The following is a 20,176-nucleotide window of genomic DNA, read 5'->3' as shown; positions in this document are numbered from 1 at the left end:
GAGGCTAAAATTAGGGACAATGTTTAGGAGATTATTAAAATGACATAGGCCTTACATGAGATGATAAAGGCTGAAGTTGAGAAGTGATAGTGGAAATAAAGCACAGAGATGAGATACTTAAAGTATAACTTTTAAAATCCAGACTCCTTACAGTGGCCTACAGCATGCTGCATGATCTGACCTTTGCCTACCTCTGCAGCCTTATCCCCTGTCACCTTTCCTCTCATTCTCTGCTGTAGCAACACTGGCTGTTCTTTGCTTTGAATGGACTGTTTGTCTTGACTCTAATGTCTTTGCACTTACCTTCTCTTTCCCTGGAATGTTTTTCTCCAAGTCTGGTTCATTCATTTCTCAGTTTAAATCACCTCTCAGGTCTTTCCTGACCACCAGTTTTAAAGCACCCTCCCTTATTGCTTAATTCTTTGTTGCTATTATCAGAGTATGTAATCATTATCTGACTTTAAAAATGTATTTGTCTGTCACTGCCCCTTAGAATGTCAATTTCATGAGAGAAGGGATTTTGTCATTTTCGCTGCTATATTCTCGTACCTGGCCCTTACTAGATTTGAAATAGGACTTAATAACTCACCTGGGTTGGGGGAGTCCTCTAAGTCCAGGGTTTTCAGCTTGAATATCTACCATTGATCGAAACAGAAAAATGTGGAGGGATTTTGGTTTTTGAAGGCAAGATGGAGTCTGAGGTGGGGGCAGAACATCCAGATGGTGTTGTTCAGTAGGCAGTGGGAGATGTATAACTGCACCCTACGAAAATGGTTAGGACTGGAGCTATAATCCTTTTGTTTTTTTAAAAAATAAACTACAGTGTAACATACATATAGAAAAGTGCAGATATCATAAATGTTCAACTTGTTGAATTTTTACAAAATGAATATACCCTTGATGTAGTGCCTAAATCAAGAAAAAATTATTAGCAGCACTCTTGAGGCTCCCTGGTGATGAGCTATAATGTTTTAATTGGTATTTATTCTGTATCCTCTTTGATTATAAACACTTTGAGACAAGGACCATGCGTGTTTCACTTATCAAAGTAGTCTAGTAAGGTGATTTTTGTTGATGATTGCTCAGAGGAGTCTTACTTTCATTAATAGTCAACCCGGGGTGAGGAACTGTACTCTACAGGACTTTCTATTGATTCCAATCAGTCTTTGTTGTTTTCCTTGTCTCTGAACTCCTATAGCATCAGTCTGCTACACTTGATTTAATACTTCATCTATGTTATCTGTGGTTCTTGAGTTTTTTCCATGTGTTCAGTTCATATCTCTATTAGAAAGTAAGTTCCTTGAGGTTGGGAACCTTGTCATATACTCCTTCCTCCCTCCCTCCCTCCCTTCGTTCCTTGAAATAGAATTTATTGTGGCTCTGATTATGTACACGTGAGATGTGCTTGCCAGGTGGGCTGGACTCACATGGCTTGTATAATACATACATCTGCGGGGCCTGCTCTCTGTGGCTGGGAAGCGCCCACACTGGCAGTTCAGTCCAGCTTCCAAGTTCTCAGCTTCATGGGGTCCTTGGCTACCTTTTTCTCAGTGCAGTTGGCCTCCATCTCCCGCTGATGCTCCTCTCATTTCTTCCAGCTTAGCTCGGTCTTCTCCTGTTGGCTCTCAGTCTCCAGGACCTCCCAGTGGTCATCAATCCCAAGAGTCCGGTCTCGGCTGGGCACCAGCCTCCTCTGACGTGCTGATAGGGTAGCGAAGGGGTCGCCTTTGTCATTAAGCTCCGGTCCATCCCAGTTATACTCGCTGGCCAGCTGTGTGTCCTCAGGGGGCAGCTCTGGGAGATTTGGCTCCTGCCAGCCCTGCTCCCACGAGCCGCTCAGCTTCCCAGCTGCTCCAGTCTGACTCCGGGGCTTTGTGGCCAGGGTTGCCGCTCTGCCCAGCCCAGCTGTCTTGGCCCCCAGTACTCCAGAAGTCCTGGTGGGCTGATACAGATTTGGCCTCCTGCTCCAAGCTGCCCCAGTCTTTGTCCTCCCATCTGTTGGCAGCACTGTTGTCCTCTTCTGTGTCCTTGCCCTCTTGTGTCTCCCAGTGGCCTCAGGTCATGGATATGGCAGGGACAGGGGTGAGGGCTGGGGAAGGAAGTCCCTTGGGCATGGGTCTCTGGGGGATGTTGGTCTCGGCTGGAGCAGCTGTGGGGTGTGCATAGATCAGCATAGAGGTGAGGAAGGAGACCCCTGTCACGGCCCAGCCTGCCCAGCTGGCTGCATGAGAAGTCCACTTCGGCCAGCTGTGTAGGGCCCTCTGACACAGACTCCAGTTTGGACAGGCAGCTTCGAATGGCCTTGAAGGCCTCGTCCTGCACAGATGTCTCAGAATCCACAGTGAGGCTGTAAGAGCTCAGGCAGGATCTTGTGGGCTTAATCGTTCATGGAGTAGAGGTTGTGGGTGGCAGTGAAGCCCAAACACCTGTGACCTGGGATGGTGCAAAACGGTCCTTAGTGGCTCAGCTAAAGGCGGAGGTGAGGACCCTGTGTCTGGTGCTGGTACTGAAGTAAGAGCTGATTTTGCCCAGGCAAATGGTGGTATTGCACCAAATGGGGCCCTGTTCGTCCTTGGCCTGCAGCTGCGTGAAGAGCTTCATCAGCTCCACGGTGAGGTTGGCCTCGTTTAGCTTTGGGGCCAGGAGCAGCATGGACTTGACCATCTGCTCCTGGGGGTCATGGAGAGCCTACTCGTACAGGGTCACCACATATAAGTATTGTAACCAGGGAGCAGCAAATGTGCTAGGTGTCTTATTTCAGGACTCTTCTTTTCAGTAAAAATGATTTGTCAAATGTATAATTAAATGCAATTTAACTTTTATACTTTTATGAGATTTTTCACATTCACTTTTTTTTTGAAGTCTTTATCAGGGAGTTCCCTGGTGACCTAGTGGTTAGGATTCCACGCTTTCACTGCCGTGGCCCGGGTTCAATCCCTGGTTAGGGAACTGAGATCCTGCAAGCTGTGTGGCATGGCCAAAAAAAGAAAAGTCTTCATCAAAAAGGGTTGATTTAGGAAATATGAACATTATATTACTTAATTCTACATACTTCCCCATGCTGTCCTTGTTCTTGTTCAATATTGTGTAGTTATATATGTATATCTGTTAATTATTTCCTTTTTGGCTTTCTCCAGTGCATTTAAAGTGAAATAACTTAGATGTCACTTTTAAGGAATATATTCATTATATAAACCTAGTTGTGTTTATATAATAGCATTATTACATATATTTTATTAATAAAGTTACTAGATTTGCCTGCCTCCCAAGCACTTAAACTCTAAATGGAGGAAAAAAATAGACAAACATAGAATGCTTTATCAGTGGGATTTTGGGTCTCTACTTAATAGAAATTGGCTTTCATTATATACTTGATAACCTAAGGCAGCTCCTTTTACACAGTTAAAAGTCTGAAAACACTTGAATTTTACTAGGTGTGTCAGGAAGAAACTTTACATGGGCTTCTGCTTCTTAGAAATTTTCAGTATTTTAATTTATTGAGTACCTACTTTGTATAGAACCCTGTGTCAGTTGTTCTGAAGGATACTGAGACTGAATTTCTGCCCTCCAGGTGTTTACTAGCTATAGGATGGGCCATGACCCAAGGCACTGTATGATATGTCCAGTGAGTGTTGAGGAAACTTCACTGGAGAAAAAATGAAATTACCAGCAGTTGAATAGTCTGCGTAAACTTGATGGAGAAGCTGTGATCTGAGCTGGACCTTGAAAGATGAATGGGATTTTTCTTTGTGCTAAGCACAGTGCACATAGCACTTTATGTGATTTTTTTTTTTTTTTTATTTAGTCTTTCCAGCAACCCTATGAGACAGGTGTAGTTTCCATTCCAGTTACAGAAATGAAGAAACTGGAGATTAGAGTGTGTGTTTCCAATGATTCCATATATATGTATGAAAATCATTAAAAAAGAAAAGTCTGGAAGGATACACACCCAATTTAAATATTGGTTACCTCTGGGGAAGGGCACTAAGATTTTGGAGGTGGAGGTCAAAAGGAGGCTTTGGAATCTTGGGTTGTCATTTAAAGGAGATGTATTACAAAAGAAATAAGTATTAAAAAGAAAAATAAGAAACATTTTGGAATTAAGGTAACAGGAAAGGAAATCTCAGGAACTAAAGCTTTTAGAAAAGAATAGAGATCTACTTGCAAAATAGTGGGAGTCAGATTTTGACTGGCTCACTGAATCAAAAAATACAGGCATTTATTGGGACAAAACATGAGATCACCAAAGTTATTGAGTTTACATTAGTTTGTCATGGTGGAAAACAGCAGTTTTTTAACATGATTGTTATATCCACAAAGGTCATAACATTTTTTTGGTGCCTTGTTAAAAAAATTTTTTTTATTGAAGCATAGTTGATTTACAATGCTGTGCCAATCTCTGCTGTACAGCAAAGTGACTCAGTTATACACGTAGACATGCTTTTTTATATTATTTTCCATTATGGTTTATCACAGGATATTGAATATAGTTCCCTGTGTTATACATTAGGACCTTGTTGTTTATCCATTCTAAATGTAGTAGTTTGCATCTACCAACCCCAAACTGCCAGCCCACCCCTCCCCTCAACCTCGGCAACCACAAGTCTGTTCTCTATGTCTGTGAGTCTGTTTCTGTTTTGTAGATAGGTTCATTTGTGCCATATTTTAGATTCCACATATAAGTGATATCATATGGTATTTGTCTTTCTCTTTCTGACTTACTTCACTTACTATGATAATCTCTAGTTGCATCCATGTTGCTGCAAATGGCATTATTTTGTTCTTTTTTATGGCTGAGTAGTATTCCAGTGTATATATATGTACCACATCTTCTTTATGCATTCATCTGTTGATGGACATTTAGGTTGTTTCCATGTCTTGGCTATTGTGAACAGTACTGCTATGAACATCGGGCTACATGTATCTTTTTTAAAAATAAATAAATTTATTTATTTATTTATTTTAATTTTTGCTGCATTGGGTCTTCGTTGCTGTGCGCAGACTTTCTCTAGTTGCAGCCAGCGGGAGCTACTCTTCATTGTGGTGCATGGACTTCTCATTGTGGTGGCTTCTCTTGTTGCAGAGCATGAACTCTAGGCGCACGGGCTTCAGTAGTTGTGGCTCACAGGCTCCATAGAGCACAGGCTCAGTAGTTGTGGCGCACGGGCTTAGTTGCTCCTCGGCATGTGGGATCTTCCCAGACCAGGGATCGAACCCATGTCCCCTGCATTGGCAGGCTGATTCTTAACCACTGTGCCACCAGGGAAGTCCCTATCTTTTTGAATTATAGTTTTGTCTGGGTACATTCCCAGGAGTGGGATTGCTGGATCATATGGTAATTCTATTTTTAGTTTTCTGAGGAACCTCCATACTGTTTTCCATAGTGGCTGTACCAACTTACACTCCCACCAACAGTGTAGGAGGGTTCCCTTTTCTCCACACCCTCTCCAGCATTTGTTATTTGTAGACTTTTTAATGATGGACACTCTGACCGTTGTGAGATGGTACCTCATTGTAGTTTTGATTTGCATTTCTCTAATAATTAATGATGTTGAGCATCTTTTCGTGTGCTTACTGGCCATTTGTATGTCTTCTTTGGAGAAATGTCTATTATCTTCTGTCCATTTTTTGATTGGGTTGTTTTTTTTGTTGCATAACATTTTTTTGGATACCAGTATTTTAAAAGTTAGGGAAAAGGTTTAGTTAGGGAGTCCAAGCTTACAGAAAATGCTCAAGATTTCATTTATTTTGGGGATCAGAATTACAGAGAGTGACTCATTTTTTAAAAAAATTTATATTTATTTATTTATTTATTTATTTTTGGCTGTGTTGGGTATTCATTGCTGTGTGCAGGCTTTCTCTAGTTGCGGCGAGTGGGGGCTACTCTTCCTTGTGGTGCGCGGGCTTCTCATTGTGGTGGCTTCTCTTGTGGAGCACGGGCTTTAGGCACGCGGGCTTCAGTAGTTGTGGCACACGGGCTCAGTAATTGTGGCGCACGGGCTCAGTTGCTCCGTGGCATGTGGGATCTTCCTGGACCAAGGCTCGAACCCATGTCCCCTGCATTGGCAGGTGGATTCTTAACCATTGTGCCACCAGGGAAGCCCTTATTTTTTAATTTATCTCAAGATACAAAGTATTTTCTTTCTCCCTACCTATGGGATGTGACATTTATTCATAATGGTGGCAAGGCAGTGTCAGTTTTGCTTTCCCAGTGCTTTGTTCAAAGTCACATGGCTAACAAGTGGTGCAGGCAGAATTTGAACCCAGATAATCTGGCTTCAAAGTTCTAGATCTCAGCTATCTTGCTACTAAAAATGGGGAGATAGGAATTCCAAAGGGAGAAGCAGAGTTTACAGAGGAAGATCAGTATAAATTATGTTCAGGTGTAGTAGTAAACCATTGTGATTGAAGGGCAGGATTTATGGCAGGCAATGATGGGAGCTAAAAGATTAAGGGATTCTTTGGGACCACAATGTGGATTATTTTGAAAATCAGGGCAATTAATTGGCCCAAGGATGGATGGAAAGGATTCATTCATCTTACAAACATTGTATTAAAACAGAATTTCAGATACAGAAAGTATCATTCTTTGAGATAAGAATGAGTGAACTGGTAGCACTGTGATTTATCCATCCTTTACAAAGGTTATTTCGCATCAGCTGATCATTATACCACATTCTTTTCAAAGGGGGGAATAAAGTTGTATCTTAGCAATTCTACTCAAATTTTACCTGGGATGCTTCCTTGAAAATGTTACCATCACTTTTTATTGTGGTAAATATACATAACATAAAATTTACCAATTTAACCATTTTTAATTGTACAGCTCAGTGGCATTAAGTACATTTACATTGTTGTGCATCACTACAATCTGTTTCCAGAACTTTTTCTTTTTTTTTTATATATTATTTAATTTATTTATTTTTGGCTGCATTGGGTCTTTGTTGCTGCGCTTGGGCTTTCTCTAGTTGCGGCGAGTGGGGGCTGCTCTATTGCGGTGCGCGGGCTTCTCATTGCGGTGGCTTCTCTTGTTGTGGAGCACAGGCTCTACGCACGTGGGCTTCAGTAGTTGTGGCTCACGGGCTCTAGAGTGCAGGCTCAGTAGTTGTGGCGCACGGGCTTAGTTGTTCCGCGGCATGTGGTATCTTCCTGGACCAGGGATTGAACCCACGTCCCCTGAATTGGCAGGCGGATTCTTAACCACTGTGCCACCAGGGAAGCCCCAGAACTTTTTCTGCCCAAATTGAAACTTGTACCCATTAAACTCTAAGCACCCATTCCCTCCTTCTCTAGTCCCTGGCAATCACCATTCTGCTTTCTGTATTTATGAATTTGACTTCTCAAGGTACCTCATATAACTGGAATCATACAAAATATTTGTCCTTTTGTGTCTGGCTTGTTTCACTTAGCATGATGTTTTTATGTTTTATTCATATTGTAACATGTGTTTGAATTTCCTTTTTTAGGGCTGAGTAGTATTCCATTGTTTGTATATACCACATTTTGTTTATCTGTTTGTCAATGGACATTTGGGTTGTTTCCACCTTTTGGCTGTTGTGAATAAGGCTGTTATGAACATTGGAGTAGAAGTTCTATCTGAGTCCCTGCTTTTAATTCTTTTAGGTATATACCTAGAATTGGAATTGCTGGATCATTTGATAATTCTGTGTTTAACTTTTTGAGAGTTCACCTGTTTTCCACAGTGCACCAATTTATATTCCTACCAGCAATGCCCAAGGGTTCTAATTTCTCCACTTTCTTCCCCACACTTGTTATTTTCTTATTTTTAATTATGCCCATCCTAATGGACATGACTTGATATCTCATTGTGGTTTTAGTTTGCATTATCCTAATGGCTAGTGACGTGGAAAACGTTTTCATGTGCTTGTTGGCAATCTGTATATGTTCTTTGGAGAAATGTCTCTTCAAGTCCTTTCTCTATTTTTTGAATTGGATTGTTTGTACCACCACTTTTTAAATCTAGTAAGTCTCTCAGTTGTCTTTTGGCTTGAACCAAAGGCTCTTGATAATCCATAGCTACCACCTACTTAATTTATAACATTTTGATGCAAATTGTGATAGGAAGGGTCTTGTTATTAGGAGATTGATATTAACTATTAAGTTATAATCTGAAAAACCACTTAGTTGGGGATGACTGGCTCAGATTGTTCACGTAGATATATTTTTCCTATGATACGACCACCAATATAAATTATCCACTTGTTGCATAATCTCCATTAGGAAGGAGGAAGTCATCATTGTATTTCTGTTCCTTGGTTTTTCTGCAGCTAGGAACTATTCCTATTTTGATTTCTAGTTTTGGCTAGGGGTATTGTTAATAATGGTCACCTTGCATTTAACCTTTGGCCTCTATCCAGTTTCTCTAGCTCATTGATGCAAATGAATTTTAATGTTATGCTATGAATTTTAATGTTAATGTTATGCTCACTTCAGCAATCCTGTAACCTCATGGTCACGCCAAACAAATATTTTCCAGTGTTGTTCACCTGATAAAAAGATGAGTAGATGGGAATTCCTTGGTGGTCCAGTGGTTAGGACTTGGCGCTTTCCCTACTGGGTCTTGGGTTCAATCCCTGGTCAAGGAACTAAGATCCTGCAAGCTGTGTGTCACGGCCAAAAAAATAAAAAGATGAGTAGAGTCAGTAATGCTTTTGCATAGATAGAATATTGAAGTTTTAATTTTTCTCTAAAAGAAAGCTACCACAGATATCTTTAGGTACGTGAAAACTCAAAGCAGTGAACACTACAAGGAAAGCACTAAATACTGTGTTAAGAGGTAATTTTAAAACCTAAGGACAGAGTTTTCTTAAGGGTTGCCAAAGAGGTCTGTTACTCTGAGTAATTATATGCCTCCTGAGGAAGTATGCAGTAACATTTGGTATCACTCTTTGGAATTAGCTAGAAAGAGTTTGTATGTTCAACGTATCATTCCTGCTGACTTCCTGAAAGTATTGGTTTAAGTGACAGGTAGAATCTATGTTAACCTAGCTTACACGCTTCAAAATGGAAATCTAGATGACAAGGAGGTAAGCTCCTTAAAGGACTTTGTCTTTTTTACTTTTGTATGCTCTAGTAGGCACTTAGGAAACATTTGTGGAATGAAAGCATGTGAGTGGACAATTGCTTTCAAACATTTACTCTATAAAGTGAAATGACTTGTTCATTTTTGTACCCCCTTTGCTAGGCATTTAATTTGTCACTTCCTCTGTTCTCCTAAATCACTTAAACATTTTTCTAAATTCCAAAAATTTGTTGACATCTTTTGTTTTGTGTCCTTTCCTAATCTCTTTGTCCTTTTTTTTTTATTCCTTTAGTCTTTTTTTTTTTTTTCTCCTCTCTTGGCCACTGTTCTTCCTTTAGTCTTCGTTGTCGTCTTTTACTTTTAAAAAATGATTTTACTGTTGTTTTAGAGTTGGTTAGGGAGAGAATCACATATGACTAGTCCACTACCCACCTATTCACATTTATTCAGTTAGTCTTATTTTATTTATTTATTTATTTAGGCTGTGTTGGGTCTTCGTTGCTGCGTGCGGGCTTTCTCTAGTTGCGGTGAGCTGGGGCTACTCTTCGTTGCGGTGTGCGGGCTTCTCATTGCGGTGGCTTCTCTTGTTGTGGAGCACGAGCTCTAGGTGCGTGGGCTTCAGTAGTTGCAGCACGTGGGCTCAGTAGGTGCAGCTCGTGGGCTCTAGAGCGCAGGCTCAGTAGTTGTGGCTCACGGGCCTAGTTGCTCCGCAGCATGTGGGATCTTGCCAGACCAGGGCTCGAACCCGTGTCTCCTACATTGGCAGGCAGATTCTTAACTACTGTGCCACCAGGGAAGTCCCTATTCAGTTAATTTTATTTAAAATTTTTTTAAAAAAAGTATTTATTTATTAATTTGGCTGAGCCAGGTCTTAGTTGCAGCATGCAGGATCTTCACTGCCACATGCAGGATCTTTAGTTGCTGCATGCGGTATCTGGTTCCCTGACTAGGGATCGAACCCAGGCCCCCTGCATTGGGAGCGTGGAGTCTTAACCACTGGGCCACCAGGGAAGTCCCTATTCAGTTAATTTTAATATAAGCATTTCCCCAGTTAACCAACGTCCTTCTAAATGACTGCTTGATATTTCATTGAGAGAACATACCTTAAACTTTTTCTAGCCCCTGTTGTTGGAAACTTGGATGTTGCTATTACTGTTTAAATAAACCATGATAAAAATTTTGGTGCATGAAACTTTTTCTAAATTTCAGGTTATTTCCTTAGAAGCAATACTTAGATATATCTTCTGAGGCATAGGCTATGAGCATTTAAAAAGCTATTGATTATAAAAGTTATACCTGTTCATTGTAGAACATTTGAAGAATATAGAAATATTATATAGAAGATAATTAAAGTTAGCTGTAATCTTACAATCTGTGATAACCAGTCCTTTAACATCTTGGTGAATTCCTTTCTAGAGGTATAATATCTATCTATCTATCCGTGTATCTTATGCATTTTAAAAACCAGTTGAGATGTGTATTAGGTCTCTTTCCAAAGAGATTGTACTGTTTTATATTTCCATGGGCAAAGTATGTGAATTCATTGCACAGTTGATAGGATTAGGGGTGCATTCATTCATCATACATTCAATAAATAAATGTTAATTTAGAGTGAAACTCTTGTCTCCATACCTACAATTAACCTCCTTCCATTTTTTCTTGAATTCAGTTACGATATTGAACCCACTAGTCCTCTAGAATTATACCTTGTGACCATCTATCTCCACATTGCTAAATCTAGTGGTCATTCCTCATTTCACATGATCTGTCAGCAACTTTGCCACAGTTGATTACTTCCTTGTTCTTGAAACCATTTTTCCATTTGCTTCCAGGACATCACATTCTCCTAGTTCTTCTCCTATATCACGGTCTCCTAATCTCCCTTCCTCTCAATGTTAGAATGTTCCAGACTCACACCTTGGTCATCACCTTTTAAAAAAAAATCTTTGTGGGAGCTCCCTGGTGGCCCAGTAGTTAGGATTCTGGGCTTTCAGGGCTTTTACTATCATGGCCCGGGTTCAGTCCCTGGTTGGGGAACCAAGATCCTGCAAGCTGCGTGGTGTGGCCAAAACAACAAAAAAACTTTTATTTCCTTGGCTCATTTAGTCTCTTACACTGTTGACTTCCAAATTTATACTTCTAGCTTTGGCCTTTTCTCTGAAATCTGGACTCATATTCGGTTATCTACACATTATCTCCAGTTGGATATCTAATAGGATTTCAAATTTGACCTGTCCAAAACTGAGCCGTGATCTCCTACTGCCCCTAAACCTCCAACTTCCCACCCGCCCCCTGGGAGTGAGCAGTGGTATAGTGGTCATGTTGTGGTTGCCTTGCTTTGGCTTACTTAATTGCCTATGTGAGTAGCTATAGAGGTGGCTCAGAATCAGAGGACAGTTAAGGCCTTGTGTTTTGACATACTCAGTAGAGGTGTGTGGAGATACTTAGGGCCCATGGTGGATATTAAGTGATCTTCTTCCTCCTCTGCCATTACCTTTCTGATTTCATTTTCTATTATTGTTCCTCTCTATCACTTCTCTTTAGTCCTAATATCTTCTTGCTATCCCTCTATCCCTCAAACATCCTGGGAAAGCTCCCATCTGAGGGCCTTTTCCTAGAATATTCTTCTCCCAGATATGACTTATTCCCTCAACTCTTCTAAGTCTTACGTAAATGCCACCTTTTCAGGGAGCCCTTAACCACACTATCAAAACTTGTAACCCTTCCCAATTCTACTAGTCTCTTTCCTGCATTGTTTCCATAGCACTTAGTCATCATATAACATGTTATATGTTTTACTTATTTAATTTTTCTCTTCTCCGTACCCCCAGACTAGAATCCTATAAGCTTCAGGGAGACATAGATTTTTATCTGTTTTGTTCACTGCTGTATCCTCTAGCATCTAGAAGAGTGCCTGAAATGTGGTAGGGGTGACTTTGAGTGTTAAGAACATATTATAATGTTATTTAAAAAGCAAATGCAGCAGTACCTTGCGTTCTTCCTTTCTAACCTGGACCTGGCAGAATGGCTCCTGCAAAGAAGGGTGGCAAGAAGAAGGACCATTCTGCCATCAGCGAGGTGGTGTCCAGAGAATAAATATGTCATCGCCATTCACAAGCGCATCCGTGGAGTGAGCTTCAAAAAGAGTGCCCTGGGAATTCCCTGGAGTGGTTAAGACTCCGCTTCTACTGCAGGGGGCATGGGTTCGATCCCGGTTGGGGAAATAAGATCCCGCATACCACCCAGCACACCAAAAAAAAAAAAAAAAAAATGAAGAGTGCCCTGTAGGCACTCAGAGAGATCCAGAAATTTTCCATGAAAGAGATGGGAACTCTAGATGTGTGCATTGACACCAGGCTCACCACACTATGTGGGCCAAAGGAATAAGGAATGTTGCATACTATATCCATGTGTGTTTGTCCAGAAAATGTAATGAGGGTGAAGATTCATCATACAAGCTCTATACATTGGTTACCTATGTACCTGTCACTACTTTAAAAAATCTACAGTCAATGTGGATGAGAACTAATTGCTGGTTGTCAAATAATGTTACAAAACAACAACAACAAAAAGTTAATGGTAATCTTAGAACATGAATAGAAATATATCTAGAATGGTAATTCTTAATTTGGGGGGCCCAAGGACAGCTTTAAAAATTTTATGAAAGTCATATGGATTGCCTCATTATAAAAAAAATTAATAGGTCTGAATTGAACTTACTAAATTGCTAGTAATGTTGAACATTTTCAGTGGTTTTAAGTAATAGCTCACTTTTTTCTTTAGTAAATTTCCTGATTTTTCCATTTATTTATCAAGTTATATATTTATAGGTATGTGTGTAGTTAATATATGTACGTGTTATTTTCTATGTTGTTTGTCTTAGTTTACAGAACTTTAAAAATTTTATGCAGTCAAACCTGTGTTTTCATTGTATTTGTTTGTTTCTAAGCTTAGAAAATTATCCCATCTTCTTCTTCTCCTCCTTCCTGCCCAGAGATTTAATAAATATAACTTTTGTTTTGTTCTAGCTTCTTCCTAAAAGAATCAAAGGGTGTGTAGAGACCATAGAGTTTCGGAAATCATAGGCATATGGTTGGTAACTTAGGGCATGGGAGTGGAAGAGATTGTTCAGGAAGTGTGTTTAGCTGAATAGAGAAAAGGAGAGGGGGAGCTCTGCAGAGGATCAACATGTAGGTAATTTGCAAAAGACGAGAGTTAAGTAAAGGAGACTAAGAAGGAAGTCAGTGGTAGGAGAATGGGAGAGGGACATAGTAGAGCCCAGGGGTGAAGCCAGGTTTTAGGAAGGGTAAAATGGTCAGTGGTGTCAAATACCTTAGGACAAAGGCCAAAAACTTAAGAATAAGAACTGAAGAGTGGTTATTGAGTTTGGCCACTAGGAATTCATTGGTGACCTTTAATAAGGAACGTTTTAGTGGAGAGATGAAAGTGCGGTACAAGTGTCTACAGTTGTAGACCTTAAGAGTTTATCAGGGAGAGGATGGAGGGAGAGTGGGTCACAGCTTCTGGGACAGGTAGGGTTGAGGAATTTTTTTTTTTTCTTTTTTTTAGGAAGGGAAGACTTGAACATATTTATAGAATGAGGAGATGTAGTTAGAGGAAAGGCAGATATTGTGGGTGAGGAAAAGGAGTTAATTGAAGGTTCTGTTGGGGGTTCTAGGCTTAAGAGTTTCAGTGTGGATTAGTTTTAGAAAGGAGAGATACCTTTTCCTTTAAGATGGATAGGAAAGAGGTAAGAATGGTTGAGGACAAAGGAATAAGAGAGAGAGGAGAAAATTTGGAGGTGATGGGGCCTGATTGCCACGTTTTAGCTTTGGGATTTATGATGAGTGAACAACCTAGGCTTTAGTTGTCTCACTGTAAAAGAACATTAATGCTTGCCTTGCCTGTTTTCATAGACTTGGTGTGAGTTATAAATGAAACAAGTATGTGTTAAAATGCTTTAGAAACTTAAAATGCTATGAAATCTGTAGCCTATTAGTAGTCGTGTTGGAGAAAGCCATTTGCTTTGTATAGTTGACTGTATCAAAATGCTCCAGATAGCAAGAAGGTGCAGAGGATTCTGGTGTGTTTGGACCATAATGTTTGGTCTCTGAGTCTTCATCTTGTATCTGGAAAGGTTTCTTTACAAGTCAGGAATGCGTTTTAAGTAAGTACTGCTGCTGACATTAGCACCTGAAATCATTTAAAACGTTGATGGTGGGAATAATTAAGGGAAAATGTGTGGGAAGAAATCTGCTTAGAAACAAAGTAAAGTGAATCTTCTGTGGTTTAAATTTGTCATGAGATGGCAGTAATTCTACATTCTCATGTGTGTCTTCTGCTAGTTCACTTCTCATAACTTTTGATAAACTGAACTTCAGGTTTATTTGTGAACTCTTATTAATCATTTGGTGCCGCAGACTGATTTATGCTTAGCTCTTTTCCTTTATATGTGTCCTCATGACACACAGGTATAGTTTTTATCACATATGGTACTTAGTAAAAAATATAAAAAAGGTTTGTATTGTGCTTTTCTTTGCACTCTAGATTCCTTTAGAATTTTCATTACTGTGCCCTTGCTTATCATTAGTCCTGGTTTTCTGTTTATGATTTTTGGTGCTGAGGATGACTGGAGAAAATCATGTAATTGAACTGATTGTTCCATTACTGATACGTGCTGCTTAGTCTAATTTGGTTTGTGATGTTATAGTTAATTACCATGAATGTTTCATGGGCTGTTGACTCATACTCATTCTCCAGATAGAAAAATGCATGATGTTGTTTCATTTTGTACCCTTATTCATTTATTCAAATATATTTGAGTGTCTACTGTGTGCTGCCCAATGTGTTAATGAGTAGAAAAATTCAAGAGGGAGACAGTAACAGTGTCAAATACAGTACATTGGTATAAAAAAATAAAGACAGGAAAAATGTTCATTTGATTTGGCGATTAAGAAGTCATGGTGACCTTAAAAGCAGTTTCAGTAGGGGGTTAAGGGTAGAATTCCCCTCACAGTAGGTGGAAGAGTAAATGGCAGGTGATAAAGGAGGAGGGGAAGAAGAGGATAGAGAGAGAGGAGAAGGGGAAGGAGCAAGGGGATGAGAGGAGAAATAGAGGAGAAGTGAGGGGGGAAAGAGGGAGAAGGAAGAGAGGGAGAGTTGGGGGAAAAGAGGAATGGGAGAGGGAGTGGGGAGAGGGAAGGAGAGAGAGAAAAAGAGAATAACTTCTTTTTGAGAAGGTGTGCTGAGAAGAGGAAGAGACTGGATGGGAGCCAGGAAGGGCTTTCTTTTTAGGATAAGACCTGACCTTGTATCTGTGGTGAGGGGAAAGGTGCCACTGGGGAAGGAGAGGTTGAAGATTTAAAATATAGTATGGCTGGTAGGGCAGGGTGTTGAAGGAGGTATGAAGGGCATGGGAGTCACAGTGTGGGTCAAGGGTACAGGTAGATGGGCTGGCTTTGAACAGGAGGGACACCTCATTTCCTGTGACTGAAATAAAGAGAGGTAAGGAGAAGTATGAATATAAATAAGGTTACAGGTAGAGATATGGGATGGAGGGAGGGCATGCCTGATAACTTATGTATCTCTATAAGATCAGATTTCAATCTCTTTGGTTGAGAGCGAAGGGTCTGGGCAGGGAGTGACTGGCGGGCTTGAGTTGAGAAAATGATTGAAAGAGTTGTTGAGGGGCATGGAAGAGGGAGTGTATGAAATTTATTTTAAAGGAATAAGGTTGGAGACTTTATAGTGGTATCAGTATATCTAGTGTGGTTTTTCTTTAGAGTAGCTCAGATTTCCAGAAACAGTGTTGACCTGGAGCTGTGGTGTTGTGGTCAGCTTCAGAGAAAGGGGTACAAATCTGAAGTTGCTGCTAAGAGATTTAGATGTCCAACCATAGGATCTGGGTTGGGAGGAATCAGGATTTGAGGGACAAGAGGTTTCTGTAAAGTCACAGAGTAAGTAAAGTCAGAGTAAGATTTTGGTGAGCTACTGGAGTAATCAAGGGAGAACGGTTTTAAATGATGGCAGATTCAGAGTAAAGAGCTGAAGAATAGATGCCTAAAACAGAGTTGAGCTAAGAATCTTTGGAACTAAAGGCCTATGAATTCTAATGTACAGTAATTGGAGGGGTAATCTTCATGGACATTGAAATCTCCCAAGATTGTAATAGAAGATTTAATAGAGAAGAATATCTGAATTGGGCTCCCCTTGGTCTTCAGTGAAGGAGGAAGTATGACTAAGGGATCAGAAGGGATAGTGATGAGGAGAAGATATATCTTGAAGGTGGGGGCCATAAAGGAGGATGATCATGATCTGGAAGCTACTGTAGAAAGGCAAGTTGAATGGCAAAACACTTCTGGCTCTGTGGGGGGTATGGATTACAGTAAAAAGAGAGAAACTGTAGAAATCTTTAGGGGGAAGCCAGATTTAAGTCAGGGTAACAAGTAGAAGGATGCGTTAATTTTTCTATTATAAAATGTGCTAGAATTTTTGTAAAATTAAAAGAGAAATGTGAACTGCAGATTTTTTGGGGGAGCTTCTATACGAATTAAAAGACTTGGTTGCAAGTATAGAAAACAACCTAACCCAAATTGGCTTAAAAAGAGAATAATTTGTCTTATGTTATTGAAAAGTCCAGGGAAAGCACTGGCTTCAGGTATGGCTTTTGTAGTTTATATGATGTCACCAGAACCTATTCTGCTTCCTTCTCTGAACTCAGATCTGCTCTCCACTGTGTGTTGATTTGATATTTAGGTTTCATATGGCAGCAAGGTGGCTGAAATAACTCCATTTGCTGCCCTTCCAGTTCAAGTACAGTAAGAAGAACTTCTCTTCATCTAAAGTCCTGAGCTTGACTGTCATTGACCAGAAGAGCCGTGTGTCCATCTTTGATTCAGTTATAGCCAGGGGAATGTAATGTCTTGATTTACTTGTGTCTAGGTCAGTAGTAGTTATGGGTTAGAATCAGTATCTCTCTCACTGCTTTGGACCTCTTTATGTACAGTGGAATAGTTTTATATCTCTGAATTTTCCTTTGTGTCTAGATTGCTTCTGTCTTAGAACAATCTGGATATCTGAGGCTTTGTTCATTTAGTATTTCTACAATAAATTCCATGAGTACTGAGTTTTGTAGAAGGCACAGTTCTAGGTATTTTTGGCAATTCTAAGTTGAATAAACCTAGTCTTTGCTTTCAAGGAGGTGACTGCTGATAGAAGGGTTATTAGTGTATGTTAGGCTTCTTTCTATCACAAGTAATGAAGAGATATTTGGGTTTCTTTAAGAACTGGATGTTCATTGCACAGGTCCACGTGGTAAAAGGGAGCCTGGAATCCCACAGTAATCCAGGAAGGGCAGTGTCGATCCAGGTCTCAGGGAGACTGGGATATAGCTAGGGAACTGGAAGGATCCACTGAAGCTGTAGAGTAGGTTTTCTTATAGCCTTTTCAGCATGAGAATTTGTCATCATTCTCCCCCTGCATTAGGGTTTCTTTTTTTTTTTTTTGATTAAAAAAATACTTTTAAAATTGAGGTATCGTTGATGTACAATATTATGTAAGTTTCAGGTGTACAAAATAGTGATTCACAATATTTAAAGGTTATATCCCATTTATAGTTATTATAAAATATTGGCTATATTCCTTGTGCTGTACAATATATCCTTGTAGCTTAGTTATTTTATACATAGTATTTTGTACCTTTTAATCCTCTACCCCTATTTTACTCCTCCCTGCTTCCCTCTCCGCACTGGTAGGCACTAGTTTGTGCACTATATCTATGAGTCTGTTTCTTTTTTGTTATATTCACTAGTTTTATTTTTTAGATTCCACATATAAGTGAGATCATACAGTATTTGGCTTTCTTTGTCTGACTTACTTCACTTAGCATAATCCCCTCCAAGTCCATCAATATTGTTGCAAATGGTAAAGTTTCATTATTTTTTATGGCTGAGTAGTATTTTTTAAAAAATATTTATTTATTTTGTTGCGCCGGGTCTTAGTTGCAGCAGGCGGGCTCCTTAGTTGCAGCAGGCAGGCTCCTTAGTTGTGGCACCAGGCTCCTTAGTTGTGACATGCATGTGGGATCTAGTTCCCTGACCAGGGATCGAACCCGGGCCCCCTGCATTGGGAGCATGGAGTCTTATCCACTGTGCCACCAGGGAAGTCCCTGTGGCTGAGTAGTATTTTATATATGTATATGTGTATATATATATATATATATATACACACACACACACACACATGCATATATACACACACATATATATGTGTGTGTGTATGTGTGTATATATATATATATATATATATTATATATATATTAAGCCTTTTCAGCATGTGTGTGTTGTGTGTGTGTATGTATATATACACACACACATGCACACACCACATCTTCTTTATCCACTCATTCCATATTTTGGCAATTGTAAATAATGCTGCTGTGAACATGGGGGTGCATGTATCTTTTTGAATTAGTGTTGTTGTTTTTTTTTGGATATATACCTGGGAGTGGAATTGCTTGTTTCATTATGGTAGTTCTTTTTTAGTTTTTTGACAAACTGCCATACTGTTTCCCTTTATGGGTCATATCATTTGTGAATATTTCCTCCCATTCAGTAGGTTGTCTTTTTGTTTTGTTAATTGTTTCCTTTGCTGTGCAAACACTTTTAAGTTTCATTAGGTTCCATTTGTTTATTTTTTCTCTTGTTTCCTTTGCTTTATGAGACAGATCCAAAAAAATATTGCAGTGATTTATGTCAAAGAGTGTTCCACCTATGTTTTCTTCTAGGAGTTTTATGGTTTCTGGTCTTATATTTAGGTCTTTAGTCCATTTTGATTTTATTTTTCTATATGGTGTTAGAAAATGTTCTGGGACTTCCCTGGTGGCACAGTGGTTAAGAATCTGCCTCAGGACTTCCCTGGTGGCACAGTGGTTATGAATCTGCCTGCCAATGCACGGGACACGGGTTCGATCCCTGGTCTGGGAAGATCCCACATGCCGCAGAGCAGCTAAGCCCATGCACTACAACTACTGAGCCTGCGCTGTAGAGCCTGTAAGCCACAACTGCTGAGCCCACGCACCGCAGCTACTGAAGCCTGCACTCCTAGAGCCTGTGCTCCGCGACAAGAGAAGCCACCACAGTGAGAAGCCCGCGCACCGCAGCGAAGAGTAGCCCCCCGCTCTCCACAACTAGAGAAAGCCCACACGCAGCAACGAAGACCCAATACAGCCAAAAAAAAAAAAAAAGTATCTGCCTGCCAATGCGGGGGATACAGGTTCAGTCCCTGGTCTGGGAAGATCCCACATGCTGCAGAGCAGCTAAGCCTGGGCACTACAACTACTGAGCTGCAACTCTAGAGCCCACCAAGCCACAACTACTGAAGCCCCCGTGCCTAGAGCCCGTGCTCCACAACAAGAAAAGCCACCGCAGTGAGAAGCCTGTGCACTGCAACGAAGAGTAGCCCCTGCTTGCTGCAACTAGAGAAAGCCCACGAACAGCAACGAAGACCCAATGCAGCCAAAAAAAATAAAGAAAGAAAATGTTCTAATTTCATTCTTTTACATGTAGCTGTCCAGTTTTCTCCGCACTGCATTGGGGTTTCTTAATGCCTTTTTTGGGTCTCTGGTCATACCATTCCATCATACAACTGCTGATTTCACCCTCCTCTTTGTATATGTTTTTTTCTTCCTACGGTTTTCATCTCATGTATGGTCTCTGCTATCTACGGCTTCTCCAGCAATGTTTTAGTTTCTGTTCTGGCTTCCCAACTACATAAATATCTCCTACCACTTTCCATTTAGTTGAGAGTGAGAATGCATTTGTACATCTGAGAGAGAGAATCTGTCTTGTTATCTCTGTGGAGCTTAGCTCTTTAGCAAGCTCTTCCTTGTAGGCTGATGACGAGACAGTAGGACTGGTGACCTTTGGGTCAGGTGCATCCACCCTATCTAAGTAGCTAGGCCCAAGGGCCAGGGTCATGTGTTACTTACATGGAGATTAAGGAGCTGTGAGGTGGTTAGAGGCCACCTCACAGCTCCTTAATATGCAAGGGGCTGTTGGTAGAGCTTTTACCTTGAGGGGGAATTCTGTTGAATTTGTCCAGCATGGTGAGAGCTAGATTTCTATGCACCAAAAG

At 40.4% G+C, this 20,176-nt stretch overlaps 1 protein-coding gene and 1 pseudogene across 11 annotated transcripts in view; one reads left to right on the top strand and one right to left on the bottom strand.

Annotated features, from left to right (window-relative positions):
• MGA (MAX dimerization protein MGA) overlaps window positions 1-20,176 on the top strand; it is a 158,730-nt gene that overhangs the window by 21,642 nt on the left and 116,912 nt on the right. The gene's annotated exons all lie outside the window — the stretch shown is intronic.
• Window positions 1,491-11,217, bottom strand: LOC118889855 (annotated as a pseudogene).

The sequence above is a fragment of the Balaenoptera musculus genome, chromosome 2, assembly GCF_009873245.2.
Source record: "Balaenoptera musculus isolate JJ_BM4_2016_0621 chromosome 2, mBalMus1.pri.v3, whole genome shotgun sequence".
NCBI lineage: Eukaryota > Metazoa > Chordata > Mammalia > Artiodactyla > Balaenopteridae > Balaenoptera > Balaenoptera musculus.
This window is presented reverse-complemented; position numbering and strand designations above follow the sequence as displayed.